Consider the following 13,283-nt stretch of genomic DNA (forward strand, 5'->3'; position numbering starts at 1 on the left):
AATGCATATATTTTCTATAACAGCCCACTACAACAACTTTATGTCCAAAGTGGCACAAACATGGTTGATGATGTATTACAAAGGTGAAATTTTCTGAAATGTGAAGTGATTTCAGTGGTTAAAAGTGGTATTATGGATGCTGTAATATGTCAAAAAACCAACAGGATACGCCTTTAAAATGTCTGTAAAGCACCCCGTCTATTAATATGGCGTTGCAGATGAAGCCGAAGTGACTGAAAGCATTTTGATTTGCCGTGAGCGACGCTCCCACCTGGTACTCGCCAGCTGCTTTAAATAACGTTTATTTGTCCTTTTTTTTTTCCTTTGGTCTCAAAAGCATCTAAGCACTAATGATGAATGAATTGTACATAATCAGTTGTATTCGTGTTACGCTTTTTCCCAAGTGCTTCCCATGATGACACTTTATTCATCAGTGTGTGAGATCATCTACATCAGTGTAGTGATACCGGCTCGGTGGTTTATTTTCACTGTAGACACACATGGTTTTTCCGGGTACTCGCGGTGTACAGTTAACTTGTTAACATGCCTGCTATTACATTATAAACACACAATTTTCTCTGTTTAACGCAACACACCAACAGATGTACTAGTATAAAGATGTTGGTTTAATGGCTGAAAATGGTTTCTGGTGGGAATTGAAGATTTTATTCCGCTCAGTATCTTCTACAGATCAAACCTGACATTCTTGGCGCTAAGATGTTTTTGGGAAATCCCACCCTGACTTACTGTTAATAGTAGTAGAAATGGGGAGTTAGTACAGTCTGTTGCAGCTAAAATTAAGCTCATGGATGTCCGAGCAGTTGTATATTATCGTTGCTGTTGAATTTTATGGAGGTATTAACAGTTTTTTGAAAAGCCTCCCCCTTCCTTTTTTTGCACTTTGTCATAATGCCCAGATCTTTAATCTACTTCTATTTATATAAATATTTGAGATATTAAAAACAAATCTATATCTATATATTTGTAAAAGTGTTTCTGGCAACTACGAAGATGAAGAGTATACATTTGGTGGGTTGGCATTTAAATCCAGCGCGCCGTTGTTGTTTGTTGTAACTGATCCAAACTGTGTCGAATGTCTGAGAAAATGCCTTGTAAGAGTCGCAGCTTATTCACTCTCACTGCAGTTGGATCAGAAAATGGATTTCCCATCAAAACAACTGAACACTTGCTGTATAAAGAAATGGTCTTATATCCAAGCTTTTATTAAATGATTGAAAGTGGATTTTGTGTTATTTGTAAGTCAGAGACGCAGCTTTTGAACTGGAAGTTGCACTGATGATGATTGTTTGTTTTGTATGTGGTTTTCACATGATATTTTGTGTCGTGGGAGAAGAGCAAATATCTTCTGTGGCTGTCAGTGTTTCACAAAAGAGCTTCAATTATGTATTTTGTGCTTAATTTTTTACCAGATGCATCTGTAACTGTCATTTTCATTATTGAAAACACTGCACTGTGCTGAGCCCCGTCTGCTGCTATGCTAAAATCTGAGAAGAGCTGCAACATTTGACACTTTTGTCGACTTCTGTTTTGTTTTCAGGATTTTTTGCCAGCAAAAAAATCCCTGGCTACCCTGGCTCCGGTGATGGTGATGTCAGTCAGTCGGTCCACTACTTGGCTCACACTGTTATATCTCAACTTCTGGATGAAGAGGATCAGTCCTGCTCACAGGTGACCCCCTGACATGACCTCTTAGTGTCACCAGCAATAAGGTTGCAACTGACTATTATTTTCATTGCCGTCTAATCTGCTTTTTTCTCAGTTAATTAGTTAGATATTTGGTCTATAACATGTCAGGAAATAGTGAAAATGTTGATCAGTGTGTTTCCCAAAGCCCAAGATGATGTTCTCAAATATCTTGTCTAATTACTCAATCCGATAAATCAATCAAATTAGTCAGCAATTAATTTAATGGTTGAAAACTAATCAGTTAATCATTGCAGCTCTGCTTGATAATTATTGAATGGATTGCCATAAAAGTTGGATTAGATATTCATGGCAGCCAATACATGGCAGCCAATACTGACATCATACTGATCCCCAAATTTTTCATGTGGCACGGCCATTAGGTCAGAATTTCAGTATGTCCAGTTCTTAGGTTTAAAGGTGTAAACTTTTTAAAAAATGCACTTCAATCTGACATTAACATTCAGCTTGCTGATAAAACAGTTATCACAATAATTTATATGATTTTAGCACCGTTCAAAAGAAGCATAATGCATTCACTTAAGGAAAAAAAAGCTCTGTACTTTTGATTCATGAGATTATGTCAGAATTGTTTTTAAGATTTTAAAACATAAAGTCAAAATTATAAAAAAGTTTTCATGAAAAAAAATCTGCTCAGTCTTTTGAATGAACAAGGTCATGTTTTAAATTCCAGTTTATCTGAATGAATGAGAGTATCTCACAGTTCTGATATATGTGCCGATGGAGAATAAAATCTGCCCTTGTTTATTGGAATTAACAGGAAAACAATCTTGTAAATTCTCATTTTCCTGTATTAGAGAGATTATGATCACAAATACATTAAAACTTTTATCAGAAATATCATAACCTTGTTAATCCAGAAAAACAGAACAAATATTTTCCTGTAGTGAATGCATTACACCTCCATACCATTCAGACCCAATCAAAGTGTTCAAATCTCTAATAATCAATGTCAGGTTGTGTTGGACAACACATACAGTACATAGTGTAACATTTAATCATGACATGTTGCCATTAGCTTCTGTTTCGGTGTAATAAAACCAAATCCCTCCTGATCAATAGCAGCTAAAGAGCGCTCTTAAACTTTGATTTCTGGGATTGATTGATCATAAAGCTTTTTCTTCACAACAAGACGACTCACCAGGTTTAAGGGGAACTAAAGTAAACATGAAAAACTGTCTCTGAAATCCAAAATCTAGGATGCTAAAACTAAAATTTGTGATATCACCAAGTGTAAGGTCAGGAGCTGCTCCATTGACAATAAACAGCAAAAGATGTCCTAGATGATGCTTAGAGCAAAATCAGGTTCCCACTCATTGTGGAGCATTTATATTATTATTTCGTTTATTATTATATTATTTATACTTGATGACATCGCAAGTTTGAGACTTACATCTCTGGTGTCTGGCTTTGAGAGAGAGAGAGTAGCTTATGTTTGCAAAAATTAATTAAACCTTCTTCGGCCATGGAAATAACACACTGAAATTATTAGTTCGGTGGGTGTTTCCCTTCACCTCTAAAGGCTAATAACACAAAATCACTATTTAGTTCTCTTGACACTGCAGCTCAGTAGGAAAATAAACAATGTTGGCAAGGAAGTAAAACCAAAAACACACTTTTAATGCAGCATATAATTAAGTGGGTAACAAGTGATCTTTGGGGAGTCTCTCTTGGTGCACGTAGTGGGAGCTCAGCTAATTCTTTATTCCATCCTTTACCAACTGTTAAACACTGCTTATTAGCTGCCTGCTTATTAGTTAAAAGTACAGTCTTTTAATCACAGACCTCTGTGTACACATACAACATTTTTGAGCATTACGTTGAATCCAAGACACCATTAATGATGTAGCTGTCCTTTACCTTTGACCTCCAACAGAGATAGTGAGAGAATCTCCCTTTGGTGACTTACAACTCTTTCATGATGCAACTTCAACACTGACAAAATCGTCTTTGATGTTGTTCGTCTAATGTACTGTAAGATGGATAAAATGGGAACTACAGCATTGCTCTGTGGGTCCTGTTTTACTGTCTTTCTCTCTTTATAGCACAGATTTTATGTCGTTATTGTTTACAGTAAAAAGCGGGCCACTGAGACATAATCTCTGCTCTTGCTGGTCGTTCCCCAAAATGAAAGCACACTGCCAGCAGTAATCACACAAATGCTCACAGCTGACCATACGCAGTCTCCAGTACTTTCTGACTTATCTTTACCTGGTAACTCTCTGAAAAGAGGTCATAAAAAATGTAAATGATGCTTTTCTTTTTAAATAATATGGAACAGTAACTGAAACTCAAGCAACACATTCCTTTTGTTTATCTTCATTTAAAGACTGTGCCAAAGTTTAGATACTTTTTTCAGATTTTTTATTTTTTGCGCAATTTAAAATACACAAATGAGAAAAAAAACAGAATACAGTGCATGGAAAGGAAAAAGAAATGAGTGTGCTTATTTTAAACCTCAGAAATTAGTACTCATAAAAAACATAAAGGTGATGTCAAAACAATAAACTTTTGCATCTTTTAAAGTTTAAAAACCTAAAGATCGTTCATCCTTTAACATTAACCTTAAAGCGCAGGCGGATTTCGATCATTTTACTAAGTACATTTTTGTAGCAAGTGTAACTCAAAAGAAAGTTTGCAGGAAAGTAGTTCCACACAAATGGCTAATAGAGCCTTATTAACAGTATTTCCTCTCTGCTACGTTAACGCTCATTAGATTGACTTAGACAATGAGCCCAGCATTTATCTGGATAAATCTGCCATTTTTATTTTTTTTAAAAAGTGAGGCACTCCCAGTGGCTTGTCTAAACAGTTTGTATCATCATCCCTGGAATGATTGAGATCAGTTATTGCACATTAAACCGTATAAATGTACAGATAATCTTTTTTAAAAAGTATTCCAATAATGTTATTTTATATCTGGGGATTCAAAATCCCTGAGCCCTTATTACCAGACTAGCAGTATTTATCTTTACCAAATGTGATGGCTGAAAATTGTCTACTGTTCAGCCTTCACAAGTGTTTCTTGCCACTGTTGGGGAGGACAGATAATTTGTCCCCATGTCTGAGTCAGATGTGACTGTAGACCCCTTGAGAGTGGTGACTAGAGACTGTGTTAGAGAAAAACGAGAAAAGAAACATGAAGAGATCTCAGCTGACCAAAAAAGATGGGAAACTACTGTTTCAGGCAAGCTGCCCTTCTTCAGTGTGTGCACTGGCATTAACAAAATCTTCTCAGGTGTCATTGATGATACCCACGAACGCCACCAACATGATACATCCCAGCAGGGGGAGCCAAAAAAAAAGTTTTAAAGATTTTAAAAAGTTTTTACCTACTTAAACCAGGGACAGAATCAAAGTAATATATAAAAATAAATGTATGAATACAACAAAGAAACACGGAAAATAATAGTGATAATGATCATAATAACAATAAAACTAAAAGCATTTGGAGTGCTGTCCGATTTGACTGTTTTTGTTATCCACTTTTGAGGATTCAGAACCTTTTTTCTATCGTTTATATTGGAGTGAGCGCGTTGGATTCAGTTTTTACTAAAATCAATATTAGAAAACATTAAAGGGACAGTTCCCCTCAAAATCAAAAATACATATTGAGTCACCTGAAGTGCTGTTTATCAGTTTAGATTGAGATTGAGAGAGAAGGCAGACGTCTTTAAGACCAATATCTCCAGCATTCAGCACTCGCACCAAACAATCTAGACTGATGAATAGCACTGCAGATAACAGGAAAAATGTGTACTTTTGATTTTTGGGTGAACTGGCCTTTTAAAATAATGTAACAGAACAAAAATTACCAAAGAGTCCAAAAGGCAGTGATCTGACTCAGTAAGTACTGATGAAACATCTGCCTTGAGTTTGCTATCTCTAGCTAGCATGAATGTAACTTGATTTAGAAGTGCAAGTGATATTCAATTCAGTTCAGTTCGATTCAATTCAATTCAGTTCAAGGAGGCTTTATTGGCATGACCATATTCAAACAGAATTGCTAAAGCACATTTTAACTGTTGTTTTTAATATGGAACGGTATATAGAAAGAGCAACAGCTATGTCAACAGCATTATTTAATGTTGAACATATTATCATATATTATATACTCTTTTATAACCGAGACTGATGAATAGCACTGCAGATATTAAAATATTTATATAAAATAATTATATATAATTAATATTTAAAATATATTAGTATATATTAGCAGATTAAATAGCGACAAACAAAAAATAAGAATGATAATAATACAAATAGGCCTAGTAAAATAATAACTAATAATTACAATATATTATAGATATTCTCTCAAATCGCAATATCAGTTTAACATTTTTCATGTTTACATGTCCCTCAAACAATGTGATTTTCAGAACATCTGTAGACAGCTGTTTAGAGCAGAATATTTTAACACTGATAGAGATTTTTAGTCCATTACTGAATTTACTGTTTGTCGCTATTTAATCTGCACCCTGGAGTTCAGTGTAGAAACTCTCATGCAATCACTTGACAGCTTTTGATTATGTAGTCACTTAATGACAGCAGCCTCCTGGTGATGTTTTTATGACACAGCTTTACTGAGTTATCTCGATAACTTTGTACAGAACAAAATAGGTCTCTTTATACTCTTTTATGTTTTAGGTTTTACTCAGAAAAAGTTATACTGACACTTAAACCTAACGTAACGTAAACCTTCTTAGAACAGGTGAAGTAGATGGATGTAACGATCACGGTCTCTCATTAACCTAAATGTTGATGTTTTTGTATGGTTTTTAAGAGTTCAGGCCAGGAATTATGTGAAAAACATCAACTCAAGGCTGCGAAATTATAGCACAATGAATTGATATCACAGTAATTTATATACAGGTGAATAACAATCAGAAAAGTTCATGTAAAATACATAATTACATGATAGCTCCCATCAAACAATTCAAACCAGTCGACATATTCCTAAAGTTATTAGTTTCCTCTTATATGCTGTTTGCCCATAAAACATTTTTGTGAATGTACTTTGCCCTTTTTTATGTATTTTTCTCTGTTACATATTTCTATTGGAACCATTTCATGGGGTCATATCAGTCTTCATTAAATTCCACATGCTATATATCATTTCTTTATTTGTGGATGCATTTATTCTGAATATTTTCTCTACCATTTTTCTACGCTCTTTTGAATAATTCAAATTGTTTGGGCTAATAGAGTCTTACGGCTCATAAATTATTTCTTTTTTATCTGCCATGTGCCCCCCATTACAGACATATGCTGAGATATTTCTGTAAAATGTGTAGTTTCAGCTCTTTATTTGCATACAGCACTTTAAAGCCAAGTTGGCACCAAGTCATTAGTTTGTAGCCATTGCATTCAGTCCCAAGTCAAGTCTCAAGTCCTTAGCAAGTCACAATGCGTTCTTTAACAAATGTAATGCCAATATAAAATTTACAAAAATCACAAATGTTTTTTGGAAATGCTTGTTTTTGTTAAAAAAAGTTTGTTAGCTCTTACGCTATTGTTAGCTAAGCATTAGCTCGCTTATGTGAATTATTAGCATTACTTTACTTATCTCTAAGCAACTACAACTGTTGAATGAAGTTGTTGCATCTTCATCTGTAATTTTTTGGCCCTCATGTTTTGTATACTGCAAATTGTTTTTTGTTGACCACTGTGTAGTTTTTGTATGCAACCAAAATGATCTTTGGTATCACTTTTTCCAACTGGCTGTCAGTAACTCACACATTGGTTCTCTGTGGTCCTCTTCTGTAACTTAATTAGTTGCTGTGGGATTGGTTCAAACTAAGTGAATCTGGGGAATTAAGTTTAGACTTACTGGGAATGAATAGCATTAATGTTAGTTGAATCATGAACTGAAGGAAGATTATTTGATTCGTGGCACACTTTTTGAACGTACTTTCTAATATTTGGGCTTGGAGGAAGGTTTCAAGTCATTTCGTGTCATAAGGCTCGAGCCCAAGTGTCATGAATCATTGGTGTGAAAGTCCAAGTCAAGCTGCAGGTTTGTTTTGATTTCCTCAAGTTGAATCTAAAATCATCATATTTGTGACTCAAGTCCACACTTTTGCTTTACATGTGCATATCGGATAGTTTCAAGCATTAGCTTTTTAACTGTTCTTCAGGAGGAGTCTTAAGCAATGTCCATGTATATATACTATGAATTTTTTTTATTGGAATAAATTATAATTGTAATGTGCATCTTCATTTATTAATATGGCCTTATTTATAGTCTCTGTCCATATTGTTCTGGTTCTGGGCATCTGTTTTTTTACCTTTCACGTATGACAAGTTGTTGTTGTTTCTGGTTGTTGGGGACATTCCCACTTAGAAGAGCCTGTTGCAGGTTGGTTTATTCATATAGAGTTTGATCCTATCAGGCAGTTATGTATTCTCCTTTTCTCCTCTTCTTATGAATTGCCATTGCTGCTTGTTTTGTCATGCTGGTGATGGCTTTGTAGCTAAAAAACATTACTTTTTGCATGTTTTCCCCACACTGAAAAAGAAAATGTATCTGTGAATCCCTGTGTTCTATTTGTTTCTATCCTTTACATAACCGTGCAAGATTTGGAGTTGTATACACTGCAATTTATCACTTGATATTACAGTAACAGTCAAATTATTCACAAGATCCTGCAGTTCAAATGAGTCTAGACACCCATTCATTGTAATTCTCTTATCTGGGAAAATGAGCTAGCATGTGACAAAGGTCAGGAAGTGGTTAAATAAGACACAAAAACATGAAAGTGAAAGACACTCACTGCACTGCATGGTCAGGGTCGGCGCTTTGATGCACAGAAACGTTTGCATCTGAGGCCAGAGTTTATGAGTTTTCCTCTAAAGGGGCTGCTGCATTATTTTTTCATGATCACTGTTCTGCACAGCGCACCCTTTCCAAACATTTTAAGAGGAAAGATTTAGCCTAAAACACACTGTATGCATTGTATCCTTTTGGGCAGTTGTTATGTATGTGTTATGACTCAAAGGTTTGTGTAAAGGCTGCTTTGGCACTGAGGCAGTGGCTGTAGTTACACGTACAGATGGCTCTGCTGCCATCTATTACTGCACTCCAGACAAATCACTCCGTCCAATTAGATTTATTTGTGCATGACATCCAGCAGGCATTTTCTACCCGCCGCTCTCTCCTGGCTGCTTTTTACATTAATGGACTGAAAAGACAAGAAAAACACATTCCCGACAACATTGACACCTTGTGGTCAGTTACCTCTAACACGACCCCCCTCCAAATCTCATCAGACACGTATCAGATCAGAAGCACTCAGAGAGAAATGCGATGCAGAACAAATGACGTTAACCTCAAAGTAAGGATCGGCTCTTATTTAGACTTCATTTATTCAGATGCTCCTGCTGGGATGAACAATTACTGCCACAGGTCGTCCGCTGAATTCATAATCGCAGCCGCTACCATGCAAAGGATGTCAAACACTCACATATCCAAGGAACAAATATGTAATGAAAAAATGCTTTAATTTTCCGTTAATTGCGAGAAAGTTGAGCACAAATCTGATTACAGTGACTATTTGGAGATTGTACTTGTTTGTCAATCACGATATTTGGTCCTATTGAAAAGCTCAGTAGGGAAAAACTAAAGATTTTGCCACTCTAATCTGTTCATCTTGTTCATATTTAAGTGGATCCCACAGTGCTAAAATGCAGCATCTCCCCTCCAAACTCTTGTCACCCATGCTGTAATTATAAACAGGCTATTTAAATTACCAGCATAAACTAATTATTTGTCATGCACACAAAAAAGTGCCCAAACATGTCAGTAGGTTTCGTGATAAATGCAGCCTGCATGTAATTGAGAAGATAAAAGCTCTCGGGCTCTATTCGGCAACGTCCATGAATGCCGAGGAGTTTCTCCCCCCATTGCAAACAGCATTCTTATGATAATGGAATAATGCTGGTGCTTTAGTTAATTGTGTATAGGCGATAGTGGTGGGCACCTTTTGTTGCGAGCTCTCATGAGCCTGAAGGAAAGAAGCTGGCAGGGATTATAACTCTTATAGAAGTTCTCAAATTCCCCCACTTTCTAGCCACTTTGCATTCAGTGAGTTGAGTGTTTTTCCTTATTGGATAGAGATCTCGTAGGAGAGCATTTTTGTATAATTTTACATGTGTGATATCTCTCAAATGCTCTCTGACCTGGTGCCCGAAAAACCATTTTTAATGAATAGCTCAAGGATCTTTTGTAACAGTTGTAACATGTCAATTTGTCCACAATGTGTCCAAATCTTAATGTCATTCCCTTGTGGGTAAAATAGGCAGTAGCAGTTTAGTTTAAGTGACACTTTTCTTAACTATACCCATATACGCTAATTTAAGCTCTGACTGCAGGGTTCCAATTACGGTTTAATGGGGATGCTTACTGTGTTTACATTTAGCATCGCAAAGCCACTTAACTGATGCTGTTTTTTTTCTCATTAAAATTAGTTACCAGGTGTAGTTTGACTCTCTTGCTCATTGGCTGCGTTGGCAGCATCCTACCGTAGATCCTGCAAACTGCTGAGGACCCCCTGCTGTCCTGAATCAGCTTATGCAATCAATGGAGTAGATTTCGTTGCAACATTTGGGGGGCCTCTGCCAGAAAATTTTGAGCACCTAACACTAAATTTCCTGCAATCTGGTGACATTTTTTTTGTGCAAGTTTTTTCATTTTCTGCATCAATTTGTGGTGTAGATGTCTTTGTGTAAATGTGTTTGTCAAAATAAGTTTTCTGCTACATATTTTTTTTAAATAGAGGGACAAATACAGAAAATCTCCACCTGTGCATACCAATGAGTTACCAAAACAAACAGCATAGCATGCTATAAGAAGTATATCAAAAGGGTAAGAGCACTTACAATGCACTGTAAAAGTAAACTAATACATGAAAAAGTTAGCAATAGTAATTTACTGTAGACAATCATGATGTTTTCCTTTGGATTCTTTGGCTTTAGGTCACCAAGACTTCTACACTATAGATAGCAACTACTGCATAAAAATATGCTAGATTAGTTCATTATAGCCTAATATAGCATAATAGCCCTAATATTAAACTTAAAACATTCAATTTAAGTCCAGTGTACAGGATTCAGGGGTATTTATTTGCAGAAAATAATCATAACTATGTTTTCTTTAGTTTATAATCACCTGGAAAAAAGTGTTTTCCTTTTACATTTATTTACAGACTTTTCCACAGAGTCCACTATGTTTTTCTACAGTAGCCCAGAGCGAACAAACCAAACACTGGCTCTAGATAAGGCCATTTGCATTTTTATGTCAACAGCTATCATTCACCTACACAGCTTACACACAGAATAAGTTCCTGTTCTGCAACCTCATGGCTAGATGCCACTAAATCCTACACGCTAGACCCTTAGATTAGATTAAATTACCAAATTACTCCAATTCTAAGTAGAAGTATATATATATATATATATATATAAGGCTATAGTGCTCAATAACAAACTTTGTTGTCGCTATAAACTTGAGTGTTGTCAAGCTAGACCATAATTCTTTTTTTAAAAAAATTATGCTGTGTAAAATGATTCCTATGAAATCATTTCATCACTATTCAATACCCTGATACTCAAGTAAATCTTACATAAAAAAAATATTTCACTTTTATGAATTATTTAATAGTAGTGAGACAATACAAAAGGCCCCATCACCCGTCCTACTGAGGAGCAACACACACACTTTGCGGTGATTTTGCCTCTTTTTGTGTGTTTTGTGAATCTTTGGGGCATAATTGTGTCTATATTAGTAATTTTGTGTCTTTTTGTAGTTTCTTTGCATCTTTGTGGTTGTCTTTTGTCTATTTTGTGTGTCTTTGGTCTTTTTTTGTCTTTATAGTTTCTTTGCATGTCTTTTAAGTCATTTTGTGTGTCTCTGAGGTATATGTGTGTTGTTTATTCTTCTGTGTCTCTTTGTAGTCAATTGGGGACTCGTAGTTTATTTGCATCTCTTTGAGGTATATAGTCTTTTGAGGCAATTTTGTGTCTCTTTTTTTTTTTTTGTCTCTTTTTTCTCTTTAAAGTCATTTTTTGTGTCCTCAAGGTATATTTGTGTATTTTTATGGTCTCTTTGTGTTTTTTTTTAGTTCGTTTGCATGTATTTTTTTGTCATTTTGTGTCTCTTTAAAGATTAATTTGACATTTATTTTTTACTCTTTTGGTGCTTACTTCATTGTCTCTTTGTAGTTGTTTTGTGTCTCTTCGGTTCCCCTGCATCACTTTGTCATCATTTTAAATCAGTTTGTGGTGATTTAGTGTCTTCTTTTAAGTCGGCAGCTGTAAATTTGAGTAACATTTTTCAGGTGACCTGTGGGCCCCCTGACACTTTGGGCCCCTGGGCCTGTTGCTGGTAGGAGGTAGAACTGCAGCAATTTTGCTAAAGTACAAATGCATTAATAAGCTTTTATAAGCTGTATTATTTTACCACAGGCGTTTCACTGCAAATCTCCTTTCACACCCTCCTCCTCCTCTTAATCACCTCCTCGTCCTCCTCTTCATCACCTCCTCCCCACCTGCATAAACTCTCATGCACCATCACTTTACATTGAAAATGTTTTAGCCAGCTGCCACTGATTAGCTTTCATTATGGAGCTTTCTCATTAAATACATAGGTTAGTTATTCAATGCATAAGCTAGCTAAACTATAGCTTAGGTTTTCGGTTGTTATGGAGAATTTTTTTTACTGTAGATAGTGAACTAATATTCAGCCATGTTGTTTTGCGGTCAAAGGTGTGCATCTTTTTGCTATAACTCAACTTGACTTTATCTTTCAGCTGTGAAGGAGTGACGGACCGGAAATAACGCGATAGGTTCAGTTATCTGTAAACAAGGTAAGGGGTAGCCACTTTATCATTGTTTTATTTCCTTACAACCTTAAACTTTTATTCTTTTCAAAAGCAGTGTTTTTTTTTGTTATTATTTTATCCTATATAAACAAGAGCAGCGCTAACTCACAGTGTCAAAAATAACGCTAATTTAATGTTAGCTTTACTGTGTAAATTAGCTCTTGTGTATGCTACCTAGCTTTGGTGAAAAGCTGCTCAAACTTCATTTTATCCCAGCGAAAATAGTCACACACTTTATCGTTTTATTAAATTGCAATATCACAATATACTTGATATTTCGTCGTTTGGTTTATTGGTTAAGTTATACACAATGGAAAGTTGTTGTGAGGGCAAGGTAAGCGAGGCTAAATGCTTATTTGACATAATGTTAAATTAGCTAACGTTACTTCTGCTATGCCAAATGGATTAGCTTAACATTAGCAGCATGATGAAAGAATCCACTTACTAGTACTCATATTTTTTCTAAATGCTAGAAAACACTTAAATGGGATTTTTGAATGTGTTTACAGTTTGCATGGGAGTTGTGTGATTTAAGTGTGAACCTAATTCTCATACACATGAAAACAAATAGTCAGTGATGATTAATACTGCCCACATTTGGCCTAAATGAGTATTTTTACTATTGTAGTGTATCTAGTGCATTATGTTTCTATGCTCTATACTTTGGAAATGAGACTAAAA

Source organism: Plectropomus leopardus, chromosome 22 (genome assembly GCF_008729295.1).
Source record: "Plectropomus leopardus isolate mb chromosome 22, YSFRI_Pleo_2.0, whole genome shotgun sequence".
NCBI lineage: Eukaryota > Metazoa > Chordata > Actinopteri > Perciformes > Serranidae > Plectropomus > Plectropomus leopardus.